Source organism: Sceloporus occidentalis, unplaced genomic scaffold (assembly GCF_023333645.1).
Source record: "Sceloporus occidentalis isolate IW3139 unplaced genomic scaffold, rSceOcc1.0.p SCAF_102, whole genome shotgun sequence".
Lineage (NCBI taxonomy): Eukaryota > Metazoa > Chordata > Lepidosauria > Squamata > Phrynosomatidae > Sceloporus > Sceloporus occidentalis.
Window position 1 is genome coordinate 3474121 of NW_028317082.1, and position 25158 is coordinate 3499278.

General features: G+C 37.0%; 7 non-coding genes across 7 annotated transcripts; 2 read left to right on the plus strand and 5 right to left on the minus strand.

Moving 5' to 3' along the window:
- Positions 1-1232: 1232 nt before the first annotated feature.
- On the minus strand, positions 1233-1342 carry TRNAL-CAA (transfer RNA leucine (anticodon CAA)). Its single transcript has 2 exons — positions 1305-1342; positions 1233-1278 (listed from the first exon to the last, which is right to left on the minus strand). It is a non-coding gene; the product is annotated as a tRNA-Leu (tRNA).
- An 885-nt stretch (positions 1343-2227) lies between these two features.
- TRNAR-UCU (transfer RNA arginine (anticodon UCU)) lies at positions 2228-2314 on the minus strand. The gene is given in 2 exon segments: positions 2228-2263; positions 2278-2314. It is a non-coding gene; the product is annotated as a tRNA-Arg (tRNA).
- A 1096-nt stretch (positions 2315-3410) lies between these two features.
- Positions 3411-3521, minus strand: TRNAL-CAA (transfer RNA leucine (anticodon CAA)). Its single transcript has 2 exons — positions 3484-3521; positions 3411-3456 (listed from the first exon to the last, which is right to left on the minus strand). It is a non-coding gene; the product is annotated as a tRNA-Leu (tRNA).
- A 903-nt stretch (positions 3522-4424) lies between these two features.
- On the minus strand, positions 4425-4512 carry TRNAR-UCU (transfer RNA arginine (anticodon UCU)). The gene is given in 2 exon segments: positions 4425-4460; positions 4476-4512. It is a non-coding gene; the product is annotated as a tRNA-Arg (tRNA).
- Positions 4513-20303: 15791 nt separating this feature from the next.
- On the plus strand, positions 20304-20376 carry TRNAR-UCG (transfer RNA arginine (anticodon UCG)). Its single transcript has one exon. It is a non-coding gene; the product is annotated as a tRNA-Arg (tRNA).
- A 782-nt stretch (positions 20377-21158) lies between these two features.
- TRNAL-CAA (transfer RNA leucine (anticodon CAA)) lies at positions 21159-21269 on the minus strand. The gene is made up of 2 exons: positions 21232-21269; positions 21159-21204 (listed from the first exon to the last, which is right to left on the minus strand). It is a non-coding gene; the product is annotated as a tRNA-Leu (tRNA).
- Positions 21270-22506: 1237 nt separating this feature from the next.
- Positions 22507-22579, plus strand: TRNAR-UCG (transfer RNA arginine (anticodon UCG)). The gene has a single exon. It is a non-coding gene; the product is annotated as a tRNA-Arg (tRNA).
- The last annotated feature ends 2579 nt before the right edge of the window (positions 22580-25158 follow it).

Below are 25158 nucleotides of genomic sequence, written 5' to 3' on the forward strand. Positions count from 1 at the left end.
CTCTTTATTATTGTAAATATCGAAATAAACAAATAAAAAGATTATGACTATATTTTTTTTCTTTTTTTTTTTCTTTTTATTTTTTACTTTTTTTTCCCTCTCCTTTTCCTTATTTTTTTTTTTTTCTTTCTTTTTTTTTCTTCTTATAACCACAGTTCAAGTATTGAGTGATAATCAAAATTTTATAAATTCATTAGTGAAGTATGTGTCAAAATTCATTAGTGAAGTATGTGTCAAAATATGAATCAAAATATATGATCCCAAAATCAATAATTTATATATAGACCATGATCCACTAGTTGATTAGAATCACAGAGACAAATCAAATTTCACCTCCTTCCAAGCTTGATTAGATTAAGGTGTCCTATTCCAGCATAATTATAATAATTAATAATTTAAATTAGATTTCAACATGATTAGAAGACGCAAGCCGTATCACGTAGTGGAGATAAACTGGATCAGTTAATTCCATCCAAATCTGAATTCATGTGTATAGATAATGGGTTGATAACATAATTGATAGCATGATTGATAGCATGATTGGTAAAGTTGAATTCATATAAAGGGATCAATTTTCTTACTCCTGTGTAGCTTGATTAAATTATAAAGTCTGTTTTCCAACATGATTAAGTTATAAAGTCTGTTTCCAACATGATTATAGTACTTTCAATATATTAGTATAAACATACATTTTTTCCCTTTTCCTTTTCTTTTTTCAATGGAAATATCCCTAGATCTGTTACCAAATTAGAATGTCCTCCACCATCATGATTGTAATATAGACAGGTTCCAAAAAATAATTCCAATCTTGATCCAAAAATAAATAAATAAATAAATAAATAAATAGAAAGTACTTTTGACGATTTCCAGGAACTCTGAAGATCCCACTCGGACACCTGCCACAGCTCCTCAGGATCAAAAATCTGTAGCGCGTTTCCCCGCCAAATATTAGATTTCTCTCGGTCTCATTCCAGCTTCCAGCATAACGGCAACATAGCCGAGTCCTTCAATATGGAGCATCAATCGGTAGCTGCCACACCTCAGGATGTTCTCCCGGGGTTGCTGCAACCGAAGAACTTCCAAGGAAGCCGGGGGAAGAAACCGTACGCTAGCCACACGCTGAGAGTTCGCAGCAAGATCGTCAGGCATACCGGGGAGGCAGATCGCAGGACGCCATCACCTGAAGTTCAATGCACAAAAAAAACAAAGCTCAATGCACAAAAAAAGACGACTGTCAGAAGTGGGATTTGAACCCACACCTCCACATGGAGACCAGAAGACCCTCACAGAGAGAATATAGCATTCTTGAGTCTGGCACCTTAGACCACTCGGCCATCCTGACAAGCTACAGCGGCTACGAAAGAAGATTTTTTTTTTTACATGGTTTCAAGGCAACCTTTTGCCATTGCATTGGTTTAAAGTGGCTTCATTAGAGTCACAGGGTAAGCAGACTTGAGATCCTGCATGTGAAGGCTAAGATTTCACATGTGTTTTTTGATGTGCCATATGACCACCAAACTTATCGCCCTCTGGCCATGCAGGGTTCTTCTACGTATTGTGCGTTGCCAACACCTTTAATGAAATCAAAGTTGATTGCGATGTACTGTTTCAAACACTTAAAAGCAAACTTTAATTTTTTCTCCAACTATTGTTATGAAGACTTTGGCTCCAAGTGGCTCCATAAGAGTCACAGGGCACCCTTGATTTTCTGTTGTACATTTCCTTATCTTTTTGCAGAAAGAAATCTATGTGATCATCCTTTGTATAATGTGCCACAGGGCCCACTACTGAAACACATTTCACACTAGAGTAAAATCTGTCAATTGTATTACAGACATTTTTCAGAGACAATTTGTGGATATTGTAACCTAAAAACTAAACAAGCACATCAAATGCAGTCAACCACTGGAAAAAAACACGACTCTAGTGGGACTTGAACCCACAACCTTTGAATATTGGCATTATTTTCGCATCAAAACTTTAATCTTACAAACGGAGCGCTAAACTGCTTTCCACACTTGTGTTAGATCGTTCTATTGTTTCAGATTACCATAATTTCTCACAGACAAATTGTGGATATTTGGAAATACAATTTAATCTTTCAATTAAAATCTGTCAGATTAAGATCTGTCAATAGTATTACAGAAATTTTTCAGAGACAATTTGTGGATATTGCAACTTATAACTAAACAAGAACATCAAATGCAGTCAACCACTGGAAAAACCACGACTCTGGTGGGCCTCGAACCCACAACCTTTGAATGCCTTGCCAAGTGCTAGAAGTCCAATGCGCTATCCATTGCGCCACAGAGCCTCGATATGTAGACAGAAAACGTCATGAATCCACCTATCTGACTCACGCATAATCCTTCGTACATAGATGTTTCAAATGCATTAGTCGTTTCTGTGTCCTATGTTTGTCTGCGTGTTCTTAATTAACATCAGTCAGAGGAAGGACAGTGGTCATAAAAAGCATATTGTGGCATGTGAAGTAAAGGAAATATAGTTATGTTTCTCTATGAGAAACGTATCCACACATTTTTTCGCAAGCTTTACATGCGGACCGCGTGGCCTAATGGATAAGGCGTCTGAATTCGGATCGGAAGATTGAGTGTTCGAGTCCCTTCGTGGTCGGAGTTGATGGAGGTTTGGCTCTGTTGTTCTTTAGAGTTCTTCCATATCAATGAATGTCAGGCAAGTGGAAACTAAGATTTCAACAGTTTATTTCCATGTTACGTGTCACCCAAGATCTTCAGTCCCTCTTGGTATGAAAGGCAGACATGTCAAAACTAAGATTTCAAGTGTTTTTTTCCAATGTGCCATATGATCACCGAATGTAACCCCATCTTGGCCTACACGGTACCTCTACGGATAGTGCGTTGTTGCGAGATTTGATTCAATCAAAGTTGTCTGCAATTTACTCTTTCAAAAACTTTGAGCAAACATTAATTCTTTTCCAACTATTGTTATGAAGACTTTGGCTCAAAGCGGCTCCATAAGAGTCACAGGCACCCTTGATTTTCTGTTGTACACTTCCTAATCTCTTTCCCCCAAGAAATCTATGTGACAGCTATTGGAAAGTATCTACACCTGGGTCGTTATTTTCACCTCTTTCGGTATGTCTTGTCTCCAAAGTGCGGAATAAGACTCTCGCGTTCCGTCCAGACCTCGTTGCTTAATTGGTAAGGTGTCTGACTTTGGATTGGAAGATTGCGGATTTGAGTTGTCTTGAGGTTGCTGGTGATTTAGATCCCCAGGTTACTGTTCTTTTGAGTCTAGAGATTGTACATTGCTGTCTTATGTTATGAAATCAATGTCTTCTGCAATGTACTCTTTCAACGCTTAAATTCAGTCTTGGATCTCAAAAAATTGTTGAATTAAACGAAGCTCAAAGCACAAAAAGAGATGACTGTCAGAAGTGGGATTTGAACCCACACCTCTACACGGAGACCAGAAGATCCTCGCAGAGAGAAGATAGCATTACTTGAGTCTGGCCCCTTAGACCACTCGGCCATCCTGACAAGCTACTGCTGCTACGGAAGAAGATATTTTTTTTACATGGTTTCAAGGCAAGGGACTAGCTCTTAGGGGACCTTTTGCCACTGCATTGGTTTAAAGTGGCTTCATTAGAGTCACAGGGTAAGCAGACTTGAGATCCTGCATGTGAAGGCTAAGATTTCACATGTGTTTTTTGATGTGCCATATGACCACCAAACTTATCGCCCTCTGGGCATGCAGGGTTCTTCTACGTATTGTGCGTTGCCAACACCTTTAATGAAATCAAAGTTGATTGCGATGTACTGTTTCAAACACTTAAAGGCAAACTTTAATTCTTTCTCCAACTATTGTTATGAAGACTTTGGCTCCAAGTGGCTCCATAAGAGTCACAGGGCACCCTTGATTTTCTGTTGTACATTTCCTAATCTTTTTGCCCAAAGAAATCTATGTGATCATCTTTTGTATAATGTGCCACAGGGCCCACTACTGAAACACATTTCACACTAGAGTAAAATCTGTCAATTGTATTACAGACATTTTTCAGAGACAATTTGTGGATATTGCAACCTAAAACTAAACAAGCACATCAAATGCGGTCAACCACTGGAAAAAAAACACCACTCTAGTGGGACTCGAACCCACAACCTTTGAATATTGGCATTATTTTGGCATCAAAACTTTAATCTTACAAACGGAGCGCTAAACTGCTTTCCACACTTGTGTTAGATAGTTCTATTGTTTCAGATTACCATAATTTCTCACAGACAAATTGTGGATATTTGGAAATACAATTTAATCTTTCAATTAAAATCTGTCAGATTAAGATCTGTCAATAGTATTACAGACATTTTTCTGAGACAATTTGTGGATATTGCAACTTATAACTAAACAAGAACATCAAATGCAGTCAACCACTGGAAAAACAATGACTCTGGTGGGACTCGAACCCACAACCTTTGAATGCCTTGCTCAAGTGCTAGAAGTCCAATGCGCTATCCATTGCGCCACAGAGCCTAGATATGTAGACAGAAAACGTCATGAATCCACCTATCTGACTCACGCATAATCCTTCGTACATAGATGTTAATATAGTTAATATAAGATCTATACGTGAAAAAGTCTTATGTCGACCCGAAAAAAAGGTATAATCTTTGTCTGCCGGTCTCAACGTCCTCCAAATGTCATAGAGTTTATATTTACCAAGAGTAATACTGAAAGCATTAGATAAATTAACTTGATTTCTGTTAGGAGTTCTACCTCGGGGACTGGGAGTGTCCAATACTGCATCAGGAGCACAATTAAAGTCCCCCATACACAAAAAGGTTCCCTGGGTATATTTCTGAATTTTTTGTAGTGTGCCATTTAAGAAATGGTTCTGTTTATAATTAGGTGCATATATATTCAAAATAGAAAATAATCTCTCGTCTAATTTACACACTATGAAAACATATCTAGCGTGAGAATCCTTCTGCTTATAGATCAACTCAACTTTAATTTTATTTGAGATTAGGATAGCTACACCTCGCTTTTTCCTGCTAGGTAACGATGAATGTTCAAGCACCATATATCTTTTATTGTTCAGTCTGTAGATATCTGCATTTTTCAAATGTGTTTCTTGGACGCAACATATGTCTATATGATGATTATTTATATAATTGAATAGCGAATATCTTTTATGAGGCAGATTTAAACCTTGAACATTCAACAAAATAATCTTAAATAGATCTTCCATGTTTCGGATGGTTATTATAACTAACATAAACCTGATAAGGCTTGACACCCTCACAATCCATACATCCTACATCCACACACAAATAACACAATTTACAAAAATTAATGGAAGCCCAAATACTATCCAAACATCGGAGAAAAAACCCAACATTCTCCCAGGACATAGTAACTCCACCTTGTTGAGGAGCTATACGGGAACTAATCTATATTGAGGAAAGAATAATAAATAGACCAAATGGGTGAGGGGGAAAAAAATAAACAAAAAAAAAACGAAAAAAAAAAAAATAAACAAAAAAAAAAAAACTAGTGTATTTGGCAGTTAATCATATTAATCTTGTCTATGCCAAAATTAATCCTAAGTGATCAATAAAGATATCTTAGGGAAATAAGATCCCGTAAAAATATAAAAGATTTAAGTTATAAGTATAATTATGTGTTAAGTGGCATATATCGTGAAATTAGAAACACCATACTCCAAATGGTAAAATGCTTTATATCTAATTAAAAATTTTTTTAAAACTAAGTGTGGATTAAATTGTATCATTATTGCATATGTACATACCCTTCAAATCCATTAATTCACCAATACCTGTAGTTTAATAATAGCACAAGTGAATATTCCTCCTACACTCCTTAAAAAACCATATAATATGAGATTACACCTATATAATTTTGTATAAATAACACACACTAAAAAAAAAAAAAAAAATCCCCCCCCAGAAGTCGCGCATCCGCGAGATTATTATTGCAAACCATGTACTACATTTCCTTTAAGCCAACTCCTAGCTTCATCAACCGTTGATAGCTTAACTGGTTGATGCTGAGCGGACATAATAAACAATTTTACTGGGAATCCCCACGAGTATCTAATATTTTGCTCTCTCAAAATCTTGGTCACTTCTTTAAATTCAAATCTCTTTTGTCTAGTAAATAGAGAGAGATCTTGAAAGAACATTAAGTTTTGAAATTTATCTACTTTCGGAACATATTTACTTGTTGCCAATAATATTTTGTATCGTATAAAGAAAGTTGAGAAGCGAATAATTATATCTCTGGGTTTTCCTTCAGCAAGATTCTTTGGTTTTAACGTTCTGTGTACACGTTCAATCATATCGTCTCTATCAACATCACGGATGCCCATATCTAAAAACAATTCTTTCAAATACGTTCTGATAGAGTCCTGCTTAATATCCTCCGAAATGCCATGTATCCTTAAGTTCTTCCTGCGTGTGCGATCCTCGGCGTCATTTAATTTTTGTTCCAGGTTTCTTATGATGTTCTCTTTATGGTTAAGGTCATCTTTAATTGATTTTAACTCTAATTCAAGAAACTCATTCTTTTGCATAATTAGATTGAAACATTCTTGCGTTTTTTTAAATTCACTTTTCCACTCCATGTTCACTTTCATGAGTTCATCTTTAAATGAGTTCAGCTGAGATTCCATACATAATTGCAAATATTCTTTGGTAATCATTTGAGTAGATTGTGCTGCAGGACTTAAAGAGTGTCTTCCAATTTCATCAATAGTGGAATCAGATAAGCACACAGATTCCTCCATTTTCCTATGAACCTGGGGTGAAAATAGCATAGAAATCTTTTTTTCTTTTTTTTGGTCTAGATCTCTTTTCTCTCTTTTTTTTGATTTTGGATCCTCTCTTTTTGACGCCATCGTGTCCTCTTTATTATTGTAAATATCGAAATAAACAAATAAAAAGATTATGACTATATTTTTTTTCTTTTTTTTTTTCTTTTTCTTTTTTACTTTTTTTTCCCTCTCCTTTTCCTTGTTTTTTTTTTCTTTCTTTCTTTTTTTTTCTTCTTATAACCACAGTTCAAGTATTGAGTGATAATCAAAATTTTATAAATTCATTAGTGAAGTATGTGTCAAAATTCATTAGTGAAGTATGTGTCAAAATATGAATCAAAATATATGATCCCAAAATCAATAATTTATATATAGACCATGATCCACTAGTTGATTAGAATCACAGAGACAAATCAAATTTCACCTCCTTCCAAGCTTGATTAGATTAAGGTGTCCTATTCCAGCATAATTATAATAATTAATAATTTAAATTAGATTTCAACATGATTAGAAGACGCAAGCCGTATCACGTAGTGGAGATAAACTGGATCAGTTAATTCCATCCAAATCTGAATTCATGTGTATAGATAATGGGTTGATAACATAATTGATAGCATGATTGATAGCATGATTGGTAAAGTTGAATTCATATAAAGGGATCAATTTTCTTACTCCTGTGTAGCTTGATTAAATTATAAAGTCTGTTTTCCAACATGATTAAGTTATAAAGTCTGTTTCCAACATGATTATAGTACTTTCAATATATTAGTATAATCATACATTTTTTCCCTTTTCCTTTTCTTTTTTCAATGGAAATATCCCTAGATCTGTTACCAAATTAGAATGTCCTCCACCATCATGATTGTAATATAGACAGGTTCCAAAAAATAATTCCAATCTTGATCCAAAAATAAATAAATAAATAAATAAATAAATAGAAAGTACTTTTGACGATTTCCAGGAACTCTGAAGATCCCACTCGGACACCTGCCACAGCTCCTCAGGATCAAAAATCTGTAGCGCGTTTCCCCGCCAAATATTAGATTTCTCTCGGTCTCATTCCAGCTTCCAGCATAACGGCAACATAGCCGAGTCCTTCAATATGGAGCATCAATCGGTAGCTGCCACACCTCAGGATGTTCTCCCGGGGTTGCTGCAACCGAAGAACTTCCAAGGAAGCCGGGGGAAGAAACCGTACGCTAGCCACACGCTGAGAGTTCGCAGCAAGATCGTCAGGCATACCGGGGAGGCAGATCGCAGGACGCCATCACCTGAAGTTCATCCCGCACGCTCCAATGCTCCACCCCGTGAGGGTCTCACGTCATCACACCACCGTCCAGTTTTTTTTTATCTTCTTTTTCCAACTATTGTTATGAAGACTTTGGCTCAAAGCGGCTCCATAAGAGTCACAGGCACCCTTGATTTTCTGTTGTACACTTCCTAATCTCTTTCCCCCAAGAAATCTATGTGACAGCTATTGGAAAGTATCTACACCTGGGTCGTTATTTTCACCTCTTTCGGTATGTCTTGTCTCCAAAGTGCGGAATAAGACTCTCGCGTTCCGTCCAGACCTCGTTGCTTAATTGGTAAGGTGTCTGACTTTGGATTGGAAGATTGCGGATTTGAGTTGTCTTGAGGTTGCTGGTGATTTAGATCCCCAGGTTACTGTTCTTTTGAGTCTAGAGATTGTACATTGCTGTCTTATGTTATGAAATCAATGTCTTCTGCAATGTACTCTTTCAACGCTTAAATTCAGTCTTGGATCTCAAAAAATTGTTGAATTAAATGAAGCTCAAAGCACAAAAGAAAGATGACTGTCAGAAGGGGGATTTGATCCCACGCCTCCACATGGAGACTAGAAGACCCTCGCAGAGAGAAGATAGCATTCTTGAGTCTGGAGCCTTAGACCACTCAGCCATCTTGACAAGCTACTGCTGTTAAGAAAGTAGATATTTTTTTACATGGTTTCAAGGCAAGGGACTAGCTCTTAGGGGACCTTTTGCCACTGCATTGGTTTAAAGTGGCTTCATTAGAGTCACAGGGTAAGCAGACTTGAGATCCTGCATGTGAAGGCTAAGATTTCACATGTGTTTTTTGATGTGCCATATGACCACCAAACTTATCGCCCTCTGGGCATGCAGGGTTCTTCTACGTATTGTGCGTTGCCAACACCTTTAATGAAATCAAAGTTGATTGCGATGTACTGTTTCAAACACTTAAAAGCAAACTTTAATTCTTTCTCCAACTATTGTTATGAAGACTTTGGCTCCAAGTGGCTCCATAAGAGTCACAGGGCACCCTTGATTTTCTGTTGTACATTTCCTAATCTTTTTGCCCAAAGAAATCTATGTGATCATCCTTTGTATAATGTGCCACAGGGCCCACTACTGAAACACATTTCACACTAGAGTAAAATCTGTAAATTGTATTACAGACATTTTTCAGAGACAATTTGTGGATATTGCAACCTAAAACTAAACAAGTACATCAAATGCAGTCAACCACTGGAAAAAAAACACCACTCTAGTGGGACTCGAACCCACAACCTTTGAATATTGGCATTATTTTCGCATCAAAACTTTAATCTTACAAACGGAGCGCTAAACTGCTTTCCATACTTGTGTTAGATAGTTCTATTGTTTCAGATTACCATAATTTCTCACAGACAAATTGTGGATATTTGGAAATACAATTTAATCTTTCAATTAAAATCTGTCATTTTAAGATCTGTCAATAGTATTACAGAAATTTTTCAGAGGCAATTTGTGGATATTGCAACTTATAACTAAACAAGAACATCAAATGCAGTCAACCACTGGAAAAACCACAACTCTGGTGGGACTCAAACCCACAACCTTTGAATGCCTTGTCAAGTGCTAGAAGTCTAATGCACTCTCCATTGCGCCACAGAGCCTAGATATGGACGCGGAAAACGTCATGAAACCACCTATCTGACTCACGCATAGTCCTTCGTACATAGATGTTTCAAATGCATTAGTCGTTTCTGTGTCCTATGTTTGTCTGCGTGTTCTTATTTAACATCAGTCAGGATAAGAGTGATGACGTAGTCACGTAACTACGTACGTTTGAGGCGTGGTGATGGGCCGGCGGATGGTGAAGGGGCAGCATGGCTAGCGCGGAAGTACCGTAATCCCAAACGCCGACCGCTGACCGCTGACCGCCGACCGCCGACCGCCGAATGTTAAACGCCGAGCACCGAGCACCGAGCATTAAGCACCGACCGCACGCAGTGACCAGTGCTGAGCCCTGAGCTCGGGACGGCTTCAGACGACGGTGCCTTTTCTTCTCCTCCTTGATGGGGGGTGGAATGGAGACAGAGTGCTGAGTTTTGGATGTGGAGCGGTGGGGATTGCCTGGACTCCGGATGACGAACCTTTGTTTTTTGGGTTCCTGACGGTTTCCTGACGGTTTCCTGACGGCGGTGCTTCATCTGTTGTTTTTGGTTTTTTTTGTTTCCTACGTTTTGGCAACCAATTGCGGCGTGAGTGTTAGAAGCTGGACGCGGATGCTAAGCGTGGCAGAGTGCCAATAAAGCTCCAATAAAGTTGGAAGCGGTAACCGTGAGTTTCCTGGCTACTGGCTATTACACTCTTGATATCTCGAAATGAAATTACTAAAACCTGAATTAGCTGGACGCGGATACTAAGCGTGGCAGAGTGCCAATAAAGCTCCAATAAAGTCGGAAGCGGTAACCGTGAGTTTCCTGGCTACTGGCTATTACACTCTTGATATCTCTAAATGAAATTACTAAAACTTGAATTAAACCAACAAGAAATACATGAAACATACGAACTGTGTATATATGTATAAATATATATATATATAAATACTCCCTTTTTTTTTTTTTTTTTTGAAATAACATCCTATATTGCTATTGAAGATTATACCTTTCATTTTTTGAAATCTGATGTGTATGGATTTGCATATAATTTGCACTAATTCGCCTTAAATAGATTCTGGTTTAAAGGCGTAAAGATTTTTAAAGGTCTCTTCTCTATAGATAAAAGCGGGCAACGATAATGCCTCCAAAAGGTGACAAAACTGGCAAGGGTGATAAAGAGGAAAAATCTAAAATGTCTGTGAAAACAAAGAAACCTCCTCCAATTAGTGCCTACTACTCTCCTAAAAGTCAAACGGATACTTCTGTCTTATCATCTAAATCGTCTCCAGATCGACTAAGTGAGATTAGTATAACCAACCCGCCAGATTATATTACAAAGACCAATTTGATGATGGCACTAGATTCTTTATATATTAAAATTAAAGCTGATTTGGACCATAATCTTAAAGAATATAAGGAAGAAATGACCCATATGAAGGTCACTTTAGCTGCTCAATCAAAAGAAATTACTATGCTACATTTGAAAATCAAACAGCTTCAATCTCAAAATGAAGTATTAAAAGCAGATTTAACAAGACAAGATCTTAAACTTGCAGACCTAGAAGACAGGTCACGCAGACAAAATCTTAAAATTAGTGGGATATCTGAAGATGTGATCGAACTGGAACCGTACTTGATGGAACTACTTTCAACATATATAGACTGTCCAAAATACGGTCCGATATTAATTGAAAGAGCCCATAGACTTCCGCTGCCTCCTAATTGGACACAAACAAATACACCTAGAGATGTTATTATCTGTTTTGCCAACTCCAGAATCAAAGAAGATCTAGTTAAAGAAATGAGAAGGAACCCTACTAAAATTGCAAAATTTGCATCCCTAACTACATATCTCGATCTTTCACGTGCAACCAGAATACACAGAAAAAAATATTTTGATATTACTACTGTCGCTCGTGTATCACTAGAGGAACTCACCGCAGGAGTTATTCTGCCCAGAAAACTGCTGAATAGGGAGAAGCCCCAACAGTGGTAATCCAGGATTTAGATGATCCCAACAGTGAGACACTCTCCGTGAACACAGGTAGCAGGTAAGTACTGAGTATGGCAAACAGGTACAGGTGAGGGTGTCAGACAAGCCGGGTCGGTACACAGGAGCAGGTTAGCAGACAAGCCGGGTCGGTACACAGGAGCAGGTTAGCAGACAAGCCGGGTCGGTACACAGGAGCAGGTTAGCAGACAAGCCGGGTCAGTACACGGGAGCAGGTTAGCAGACAAGCCGGGTCGGTACACAGGAGCAGGTTAGCAGACAGGGCAGCAGGTAAGGGAACCCCTCTGGGAACTCCTGCATAGACGGGCAGCCTTAGATCTGCTCGTCGAGGAGTTCCCGGATCCGACCCTCCTTCTCCCATGTCGGTGGTCGGTCTGTTCGCCGCCGGCACGGAGAGAACGTGTACGTCCCTCGGGTGCCCGTGCGCCGCGAGCGGTAGTCCCCTCGCCGACCACGGGTCCGGAGGGAGAAGTATCGGGTCCCCGTGATCTGCGAGCAGACCCCCGCCCGCGGCTAACAGGACCCGAGGACGTGACTGTGACAACTACCTGTTTACGGCAAAATAATATTATTTATTCCTGGGGTTTCCCCACAAAATTGCGAATTAATTATCAAGGCAAAATCTATATTTGCAATGATCCTACACAAGCAAAGGACAATTTACTGAAATGGAATCTTACCATATAAGACTCTCTAATCTATAGAAGAAAATTTATGTTGTTTTTTATTTATTTTTTTTATTTTACATTTGTTTGTTTTTTTTTGTTGTTTTTTTTTTATGATATAAAGTATACGATATTACCATATTATTACCTAAAATACTATTCTAATTGGGAAATATTATGATTGGTTTATTCATTGAGTTGGCAATGTACTGGTTGGAAATGATGTGTTATGTGTTATAATTTTAGTCCAGTCACTAAGCTGGCAACGTATTGGTTGGATACGATATAAATGATATAAATGGTTGATAACAATATAAAAGATATAATAGATTACTTAGAATATAGATTATCACAAATTCTTTTTTTTTTTTTTTTTTTCTCTTAAAAATATTAGATAAAATTATGGGACTCACAGAGACTCACAGAGATATATAAGTATTGTTAATCTTTAGATAAGATATCTTCACAAAGTTAGAATTGAGATATTAGGATAGGAAAATTTAAAAGACACTAATATATACTCATGACACATTATATATATGGGTGAATAGTAATAGATTTATTAGAATAAATCACTTGAGAAGAAGGAGACTTCTATTATAGCTATTAACATAAATTTCCTTTCTGATATATATATTGACAAAAACCTATGATCATATACTAATATAGGTATATTTATATATATATATATGTATATATTTTTTTTTTCATTTTTTTTTTTATTTTTTATTTTTTTTAATTACAATATTAGATAAAATTATGGAACTCACAGAGATTCACAGAGATATATGAGTATTGTTAGTCTTTGGATAAGATACTTTCCCAAACTAGAATTGAGATATTAGGATAAGAAAATTTAAAAGACACTAATATATACTCACGACACATTAGATATATGGGTGAATAGTAATAGATTTATTAGAATAAATCACTTGAGAAGAAGGAGACTTCTATTATAGCTATTAATATAAATTTCCTTTCTGATACATATATTGACAAAAACCTATGATCATATACTAATATGGGTATATTTATATATATATATGTATATTATTTCCCCTCCTTTTTTTTTTTTTTTTTTTTTTCAGGATTAATGATATAAGATATAAGATATTATCACAAGCTATCACCTAAAATACCATCTCAAATGGGAAATATCATGATTGGCTATACTATCATGGTACTGGTTGGAAATGATATATTTTGTGTTATAATCTTGGTCTGGTTATTGAGTTGGTATGTACTGGTTGGAAATGATATATTACTGAGATGGCAATGTATTGACTTGAAATAATATAAATGGTTAATAACAATATAAAAGATGTAGATTATCACATTATTATAAATTATTTTATTTTTTTTGCTTTGCGTAATTTCATTAAATATGATATTTGGATAGATAGATATAGTTTATACTATTTTTATGGAAATAAGAGATGATTGTGCTCCTTACCTTCGTTGGCCTTAAAACACGTCCTCATTCCTTGCTGGTTCAAGGAATTTCTTCACACTAATGGCGGAAATAATGTTTTTCCTGCATAGTGTGTTGGGTTTGATTGTTTTTTTTGTTTATGAATGTTGTTGTCAGGTGTTTTCTAGTTGGAGATTGAGGGATAGGGAGCAGTGCTGGTGGAGGAGGGGAAAACAAATATTCCATGTCCCTTAAATTGATGACAATTAATGCACAGGGTTTAAATTCTCCATATAAGAGATCTTATTTGTATGACACATTAATCAAAGAGGGGATAGATATTGCATTTATTCAAGAGACACACTGGAATCAAATAATAGAAAAATCTGCTTGGAAATATCATAGATACCGACATATTTATGTATCTTCTGAAGCGGGGAGTAGCAGTGGCGTCTCCAGGTTTCATATTTAGGGGGGGCACATGGGGGGCCAGGGACCAAAGTAGGGGGGCCAATTATAAAACGGTACGTATACACTATATATATATATATATATATATATATATATATACACACACACACGTTAGATGTGCATTTTTAACTACATAATATGCACTTATCTCTTTGAAGTAAAGACTGTGATTAAAATATGATTTCAAAATAACAGCTAAAGTGACAGTTATTTTTCATTCTTTAATATTAGCCCCTGCTGACAATATATATAAATATTAGACCCTGCTGCAGATATATAGAAATATTACACCCTGCTTCCGATATATATTAATATTAACCCCTGCTGCGGATATATATTAATATTAGCCCCTGCTGCGGATACATACTTATATTATACCCTGCTGCCGATATACATACAAATTATACCCTGCTGCCAACATATATTAATATTAGCCCCTACTGCCGATATATAGTATTAGTCCCTGCAGCCAATATATATAAATATTAGCCCCTGCAGCCAATATTTATTGATAATAGGCCCTGCAGCCAATATATATTAATATTAGCCCCTGCTGCCGATATATATAAACATTAGTCCCAGCTTCCGATATATATTAATATTAGCCCCTGCAGCCAATATATATTAATATTAGACCCTGCTGCCAATATATTTGCCACACTGACTGCAGATCAGGGGAAGACAGTGAGAGTCAGTGCAGTGTTCCCTCCTTCTGACTGCACCGTGACATTGAGAGGTCCTCTCCCCTGTAATCATCCCCAGAGTCCCTTTGTCCCCTCATTCACTAAACCATAGCGTTCTTTTACTTACACCCTGTAGTTCAGGTATAGATCAAATAAACAACACATGGAAACAGCACATGCAACTGAATGAGATAAAAAAAAACCTTGTATTTGCAGGTATACATAAATAATGTATGGAAACATAGCATTGCAGGTATAAACCAACAGGACACACAAACCCAGCATTGCAGGTATATATCAACTGGAAATCACATGTACACTCAGCACTGAAGGTTTAGATCAAATAAACAACACATGGAAACAGCACTCCAGGTATTGATCAACTGAATAAGACATACAAATCCTATATTTGCAGGTAAGCATTAATAATGTATGGAAATATAGCCGATACAGATGAACAGAATGACACAAAACCCAGCTTTGCAGATATAAATCAATTGGAAATTACATATAAACTCTGCATTAAAGGTATAGATAAAACCCCCTAAATTACAGGCATAGATCACTGGTCACACACCCCAAAGCCAACCCTGGTGTCCACGCTGCCCACATAGAACCTGACCAGCACCTAAGTTACACATTATGTCAACTTTGTCCCCAAACAGCTGAACGTACACCGTTTTTGTCCCATAAAGACCTCTCCCTCCCAATCTATCCTATCTACCCCCTCTCCCTCCCTATCTACCACAACTGCCTCTCTATCTACCACATCTGCCTCCCAATCTATCCTATGTACCCCCCTCTCCCTCCCAATCTATCCTATGTACCCCCCTCTCCCTCCCAATCTATCCTATCTATCCCCTCTCCCTCCCAATGTATCCCATCCACCCCCATCTCCCTCCCAATCTACACCCTCTCCCTCCCAATCTATCCCATCTACCCCCCTCTCCCTCCCAATCTATCCCATCTACCCCCCTCTCCCTCTCCCTCCCAATCTATCCTATCTACCCCCTCTCCCTCCCAATCTATCCTTATCTACCCCTTCTCACTTCCTACCTCTTCTGACTCTCTAACCCCCTCCTAACTTTCTAACCCCCCCTTTGAAGTTCACTTACCTTGGGCTTGTCCAGCGGTGAGATCGCGAGGTCTCTGTATCCCTGGTTCTGCCGGCTTCACTGCTGGGCGCCGGATATGACGACATATACCGGCGCTCGGCTTGAAATGCCGGCACTGCGAACCAGGAAGAGGCCTCGCGGTCGCGGAGAAGAGTGAGAGGCGCCGAACGGTTGCTGAGAACTTATTCCTCAGCAACCGCTCGGCGCCTCTCACTCTCTCCTCCGGGTCTATAAAAAAAAAAAAAAAGCCGGCGTTTCAATTGGGGGGGCACACCGGGGGGCACAGCATGATGTAGGGGGGGCCATGGCCCCCTCTGGCCCCCCCCTGCCAACGCCACTGGGGAGTAGCCATATTGATATCAATTAAAAATAAATTTGAGTATATACATCATGAAGCTGATAAGGAAGGAAGAAGGATTATACTTGTCTGTAATATAAATGATGTTACCTATACCATGGTTAGCCTATATGCCCCATCAGAAGGATCGACAAGATTTCTCAATTCAGCTATGGAAACAATAGAAAAAATCTCTAAAGGCTCATTGATTATAGCAGGCGACCTGAATTGCATAATCGATATTGAAAAAGATACTAAGACTTTGAAGAACCGTAAATCAGATGCGTGTTTAAAAACTAGGGCCAAAGCATTTTCCGATTCTCTATTTAAACATGGCCTTTATGATGTGTGGAGGGTGCAACATCCTGAGGAAAGAGACTACTCTTTCTTCTCGAATGTACACCAATCATATTCACGCATTGATTATTTCTTAATGCCTGGTCACTCTTTGGAAATCTCTACTACCTCTCTAATTGGAAATATCTCATGGTCTGACCATGCCCCAGTATTTATTTCTATCAAGGATAACCCTCAATATAGAACAAGAACTCGTTGGAGACTCAACGAATCTCTTTTAAAAACAGAATCCGATAAGATAGATCTGATAAAACAAACAACATCTTTTTTGGAGCATAATGATAATAATGAGACCTCAGATCTAAATTTGTGGTGCACCCTAAAATGTGTTCTTAGGGGACACTTAATAAAAAAGGGTGCTTGGATTAAAAAACAGAGAGGTAAAGAACTTGCCGATCTGTATATTGAGTTGGCAAAACTTGAGAGACTAAATAAACAATATCCATCCAGAGATTTCTCGAAGCAGTTAGAGACTATTAAAGAATCGATAATCATTAAACTTAAAATTAAAACTGAAACAATAATGCAAAGATTGAAATCTAGTTGGCATTATGGAAATAATAGAGTAGGGAAAAATCTTACTAAAAGATTGAAGGCACAAATTGAATCATCTAGAATAAAAAAAATTATACACAATGGAACAACTTGTATATCACCAACACAGATAGGCAATGCCTTTAAACAATATTATGAAACCTTATATAATTTACCCGAACCTAAGATTGCTACTACTGATATAGCTCAATTTTTAGAGACCTTGCATCTTCCAAAACTTTCTGCAGAAAAATTAATACAATTAAATCAACCACTAACAACTCAAGAGACTACTATTGCAATTCTTAATTTGAAAAAAGGGAAAGCTCCAGGCCCTGATGGCTTTTCAGCTATATTTTTTCCAATCTTGAACTCAGTAATTTCTCCCATCCTAACAAAATCTTTTAATTCTATTTCTACTGGAAGAAGTTTTCCAAAAGAGATGTTGGAGGTGAGTATATCGCCAATTCCGAAACCAGGGAAGGATCCTTCACTGGTTGCTAACTACAGGCCAATATCTCTCATCAATTTAGATGTGAAGATATATTCTAAGATCCTGGCCTCTAGATTGGCTCGAATAATACGAGATTTGATACATCCAGATCAGGCAGGATTCATTCCTGGTTCAATGTCATTGAATATATACATAGATATAAAATCTCTTCAGTTATAGTAGCTTTAGATGCCCAAAAGGCATTTGATAGGGTCAATTGGAAGTTCTTAGCTGAAACACTTCAAGCATTTGGTTTAACAGGTCTTTTTCATGACCTAACTATGGCCTTATATACATCTCCGGTCGCAAAGATTAGAGGCCCTTTTTTAGACTCAGATATGTTTCACATTTATAATGGTACAAGGCAGGGCTGCCCGTTAGCTCCCCTGTTATATGCTCTAACAATTGAGCCTTTAGCTGCCTATATTAGAAACTCTTCTAATATTCATGGTATAAATATTGATAAACATGAATATAGTATTACCTTATATGCAGACAATGTTTTATTAACATTATCTGCACCCTTATTATCTATCCCTGCTTTTTTAAAAGGAATAGAAAAATTTGGATACTATTCTAATTACAAACTTAATTTATCAAAGACTCAGATGATTCCATTTTATCTCTCTGAGTCTCAGATATCTATAGCTCATGGGCATATTCAAAATAATGATCAGACACATCAAATTGATTATTTGGGGATTATAATCGGACCTATACTAGAAGATATCGCCAATATAAATCATAAGAAACTTTTTCTAGAAATAAAATCTTCTCTAGCAAATTGGATGAAACTTGAATTCTCTTGGATGGGTCGTATTAATATTCTTAAAGCTTACATAATTCCCAAAATTTTATATCTTTTTCGATTAATACCTTTTTATGTTTCGAAAGATGTTATCTTAAAATGGGAAAACTTACTATCTCAATTTGTTTGGGCAGCTAAAATAATAAGATTACCCTCGGAGCTTCTTAAAAGACCTATTGAATCTGGGGGTTTAGGTTATCCTGATATAAAGGAACTATATGAAGCCTCTCAAGTAGCTTTTATGATGGCCTGGGGCTCTATAAAAGAGAAAAGCTCTTTGGGTTGGTATAATATAGAGAAATATAATCTTAAAAATCTCGACCCTTTCTTGTTGTTCTGGCTACCTCAATCCCAATTTCAGAAGAAAAAATTTCCGAGCTTAATAATTGCAGACATATTATCCTCTTTCTATAGAATCAAAAAAAGGTTTGCAAAAGGGATTCCATTTACAAAAAATTGTCCCCTGGATGTTCTATCATTTTACATACCTGATCTTGTACTGGACAATTGGAAAATCTCAGGAATAGAGCAGATAGGGGACCTTTATTTAGAGGGAAATCTGGCCTCTTTCTCTCTTATGACTGATAGATATATATTACCGTCAAGAGAAATCTTTAAATATATCAGATTAAAACATTTCTTAATATCAAACCCACCACCTGAATATAACCCTTGGTTGAAATTTATTACTTCGTGTATTTCTAAGGGAACACTGTCTAAGATTTTGAAATTTTTTAAAGATAATAAGACTCTTGATAAGTCTAAGGCACACAAACAATGGGAGAAAGAATTGGAAATTTCTATTCCCTTAGATTCTTGGTATAAAACATGGCAATTTACTAAAAAAGCAACTCACTGTATAAATCTTCAAGAACTCTTTTTTAAGATTATATATAGATGGTATATGGTCCCTACACGTATAGTTAAATTTCAACCAAAGAATGGAGACAGGTGCTGGCGATGCCATCTCGAATTAGGATCGCATAAACATATTTGGTGGGATTGTCAAAAACTAACTCAGTTTAAGATAAAAATATCTGAGCTTTATTTGGAATTGTTTGGGTCATATTTGGAACTCTCCCCTCAAAGATTTTTGTTTCATTTAGAGTTTATAGATATTAATAGTAATGAGCAGACCTTATGGGTTAATATACTTTTGGCGTTTAAAATCTGTATTGCTAGATATTGGAGAAAACAGGATTTGCCACATTGGCAAGAGATTAAATTGCAAATAAATTTACAAAGTAATGTAGAAAAATATTTTTTTCTGAAAGAAGCTAACTCAAGAGAGAGGTATGAGTGCATTTGGCAGAAAAGGTTTCAAATAATAGATTAAAAATTCCCTGTGCAGTAATACAACCACAGCACTGCTCCAACGGCCTTTGTTTTAGATCGATTTTGGCCTTGATAATTTATAATCTCCCTCTCCTCCCAAAGAAACACTGAGCGTTTGAATACTTAAAATTATTATTTTTTAATGCTATGAGCTTTAAGGGAATACAACAAATATTCATATATGAATGTCTATGTATATGTTTCTATGTTGTTATGTACCATATGTATTTTAATGTTTTGTCTAACATCAGTCAGAGGAAGGACAGTGGTCATAAAAAGCATATTGTGGCATGTGAAGTAAAGGAAATATAATTATGTTTCTCTATGAGAAACGTATCCACACATTTTTTCGCAAACTTTACATGCAGACCGCGTGGCCTAATGGATAAGGCGTCTGACTTCGGATCAGAAGATTGAGGGTTCGAGTCCCTTCGTGGTCGGAGTTGCTGGAGCTTTGGTTCTGTTGTTCTTTAAAGTTCTTCCATATCAATGGAGGTCAGGCAAGTGGAAACCAAGATTTCAATAGTTTCTTTCCATGTTACGTGTCACCCAAGATCTTTAGTCCCTCTTGGTATGAAAGGCAGACATGTCAAAACTAAGATTTCAAATGTTTTTTTTCAATGTGCCATATGATCACCGAATGTAACCCCATCTTGGCCTACACGGTACCTCTACGGATAGTGCGTTGTTGCGAGATTTGATTCAATCAAAGTTGTCTGCAATTTACTCTTTCAAAAACTTTCAGCAAACATTAATTCTTTTTCCAACTATTGTTATGAAGACTTTGGCTCAAAGCGGCTCCATAAGAGTCACAGGCACCCTTGATTTTCTGTTGTACACTTCCTAATCTCTTTCCCCCAAGAAATCTATGTGACAGCTATTGGAAAGTATCTACACCTGGTTCGTTATTTTCACCTCTTTCGGTATGTCTTGTCTCCAAAGTGCGGAATAAGACTCTCGCGTTCCGTCCAGACCTCGTTGCTTAATGGGTAAGGTGTCTGACTTTGGATTGGAAGATTGCGGATTTGAGTTGTCTTGAGGTTGCTGGTGATTTAGATCCCCAGGTTACTGTTCTTTTGAGTCTAGAGATTGTACATTGCTGTCTTATGTTATGAAATCAATGTCTTCTGCAATGTACTCTTTAAACGCTAAAATTCAATCTTGGATTCTTTCTCAAAAAATTGTTGAATTAAACGAAGCTCAAAGCACAAAAAGAGATGACTGTCAGAAGTGGGATTTGAACCCATGCCTCCACATGGAGACCAGAAGACCCTCACAGAGAGAAGATAGCATTACTTGAGTCTGGCGCCTTAGACCACTTGGCCATCCTGACAAGCTACTGCTGCTACGAAAGAAGATATTTTTTTTACATAGTTTCAAGGCAAGGGACTAGCTCTTAGGGGACCTTTTGCCACTGCATTGGTTTAAAGTGGCTTCATTAGAGTCACAGGGTAAGCAGACTTGAGATCCTGCATGTGAAGGCTAAGATTTCACATGTGTTTTTTGATGTGCCATATGTCCACCAAACTTATCGCCCCCTGGGCATGCAGGGTTCTTCTACGTATTGTGCGTTGCCACCACCTTTAATGAAATCAAAGTTGATTGCGATGTACTGTTTCAAACACTTAAAAGCAAACTTTAATTCTTTCTCCAACTATTGTTATGAAGACTTTGGCTCCAAGTGGCTCCATAAGAGTCACAGGGCACCCTTGATTTTCTGTTGTACATTTCCTAATCTTTTTGCCCAAAGAAATCTATGTGATCATCCTTTGTATAATGTGCCACAGGGCCCACTACTGAAACACATTTCACACTAGAGTAAAATCTGTCAATTGTATTACAGACATTTTTCAGAGACAATTTGTGGATATTGCAACCTAAAACTAAACAAGCACATCAAATGCAGTCAACCACTGGGAAAAAAACACCACTCTAGTGGGACTCGAACACACAACCTTTGAATATTGGCATTATTTTCGCATCAAAACTTTAATCTTACAAACGGAGCGCTAAACTGCTTTCCACACTTGTGTTAGATAGTTCTATTGTTTCAGATTACCATAATTTCTCACAGACAAATTGTGGATATTTGGAAATACAATTTAATGCTTCAATTAAAATCTGTCAGATTAAGATCTGTCAATAGTATTACAGAAATTTTTCAGAGACAATTTGTGGATATTGCAACTTACAACTAAACAAGAACATCAAATGCAGTCAACCACTGGAAAAATAATAACACTGGTGGGACTTGAACCCACAACCTTTGAATGCCTTGTCAAGTGCTAGAAGTCCAATACGCTAGCCACTGCGCCAAAGAGCCTCGATACGTAGACAGAAAACGTCATGAAACCACCTATCTGACTCACGCATAATCCTTCGTACATAGATGTTTCAAATGCATTAGTCGTTTCTGTGTCCTATGTTTGTCTGCGTGTTCTTAATTAACATCAGTCAGAGGAAGGACAGTGGTCATAAAAAGCATATTGTGGCATGTGAAGTAAAGGAAATATAGTTATGTTTCTCTATGAGAAACGTATCCACACATTTTTTCGCAAACTTTACATGCAGACCGCGTGGCCTAATGGATAAGGCATCTGACTTCGGATCAGAAGATTGAGGGTTCGAGTCCCTTTGTGGTCGGAGTTGATGGAGGTTTGGTTTTGTTGTTCTTTAGAGTTCTTCCATATCAATGAATGTCAGGCAAGTGGAAACTAAGATTTCAACAGTTTCTTTCCATGTTACGTGTCACCCAAGATTTTTAGTCCCTCTTGGTATGAAAGGCAGACATGTCAAAACTAAGATTTCAAGTGTTTTTTTTCAATGTGCCATATGATCACCGAATGTAACCCCATCTTGGCCTACACGGTACCTCTACGGATAGTGCGTTGTTGCGAGATTTGATTCAATCAAAGTTGTCTGCAATTTACTCTTTCAAAAACTTTTTTTTTTTTTTTTTTTATTAGACCACATCACATACAATATAAAGAAAAACATATATATAAGCAGAAAGTGCCGATAATAAATATAGCAGCATATGTATACATATATTCATCATTCCACTTATAAATATAGCAGCATATATGTGCAGATATTCATCATTCCACTTACAGAGAATGGAACAAGTTTTTCTACTTTGTATATATAAGTTATTGATGCGTCTAAAATTGCAATATAAAACATATACAACACAATTAGACCGGGATTACAGCAAAACTTCCCAGTCTATACCCCACAACGAGAAAAAGAAGAAAAACAAAAAAAAAACCAAAAAAACCCCAAAAAAACCACAAGAAAAAAAGAATCACCAACAAACCATCCATACAATACATTCAAACTGTCAAGCCAAGTTGATATAATCAGTATGTTTATACGTTATGTTATAAATTTGGGAGAATGTCAGGGTGCCGAGTCAGCCACGGTCTCCAGATGTTATGGAATTTCTGTAAACACTGGTGAGATAGAAAAAAGCCACGTTCCATCAAACATTGATGGCTGATTTGATTCACCACATGATCCAAAGAAATAGATAATGATTGTAGCCATTGTCTAGCTAAAATTATCTTCATGGCTAGCAAGCATTGTACTACAAAAGCCCTTTGGTTAAATCGAAATCCGTTTAAATCAAAATGTAGTAGGGCTCTTCGCATAGTAGGTGCTATGTTTTGATTTAAAGTATCAGAAATGAGCTTAAATATATCTTGCCAAATACTTTGGATCTGTGGGCATTCCCACCAGATATGGGAGAATGATCCTAAAGAAGAACGGCATCTCCAACAGAGAGGGGACGCATTATAATTAAATTTACACTGTTTCACCGGGGTTATATACCATCTCCACATTATCTTGTAATGCAGTTCAATCATGTTGAGGCAATGCGAAATTTTCTTAATTTCAAATAAACTACCAATCCATATATTTAAATCTATCAGACACTTTAAGTCTGATTGCCATGATTTTAATGCAATATGAACAAGGGGAGTTTCTATTTCTTCAAGCAGTATATACCACTTTTTTAGGCTTTTTAGAATAATTTCTGTAGAAAACATATCGCAGATCTTTTGACTCAAAATAGATGAGGACTGCACATACAAATGAGATCTAACATAGAAAGTTATCCTAAAGACATTGAAGGACTCCAGATTGCCGAATTCAAATTCCTCTGAGAGCTGAGAGAACGTTTTTGTTTTATCCTGTATCAAAATATCTATAATCCTTTTATTCCTATAGTTGGTCCAGTTTCTCAAATTTAATTGGGAGATATTATACTGGAGAGTTTCAAGCGGAGCTGTTGAAACTATTTTATTACGGAGGCCTAATCAAGGCTTAATATACTCCCAAAACTCCATAGAACTATGGAGAGTAATTGGTAGGTTATTTCTAATTGATTTAAGCTTAAAATGATGTAGCCAAAGTATGCATTCCAGATTTGAGAAGCCTGTCAACTCTTGCTCAATCACAAACCAATCTAACAACGGGAGCCTGACCGGAATCATTTGAAGAAGATATAACCATTTGGGGACTATATAGGATCTAATGACATTCATTCTACCAAGCCAAGAAATAAAAAGGCCTTTCCACTCTTTAATTTGCTTAATCAATTCATCTCGTAATTTACTAAAGTTAACTTCTATAATTTCCGAAATCTTGATTGGGATTACAACCCCCAGGTAGTCGATTTTATCGGTCGCCCAAGAGAATTCGAAGGATTCCTCAATGCTAGTTTTTGATGAAGCCGAGATATTCATCATTACAGCTTGTGTTTTTGTGATATTCAATTTATAATTCGAGAAGCTGCTAAATAAATTAATTTCGGCCATCAAATGATCAACTGAATTTAACGGATCATACAGAGATAGTAATATGTCATCCGCGTATAGACAAAGTTTATTTTCCAAATCACCAATTCTTATTCCTTTAATGCTTTTATTGAGTCTAATTCTCGAAGCTAATGGTTCTAATGTGAGAATATATAGCAAAGGTGCCAATGGGCAACCTTGTCGAGTCCCTTATTTAATCTAAAACGTTCCGATTTAAAGCCTTGACCAACTACCATTGCGGTTGGTGTTGTATACAACGCCATAACAGCTCGAATAAAGCCTTCACCAAAGCCATAAGACCTCAATGTCTGTTCTAAGAAGGTCCAGTTAACCCGGTCAAAGGCCTTTTCCGCGTCCAAAGCCAAGAGGATTGATGGAATTTCATGAGTGGTTACATATTCT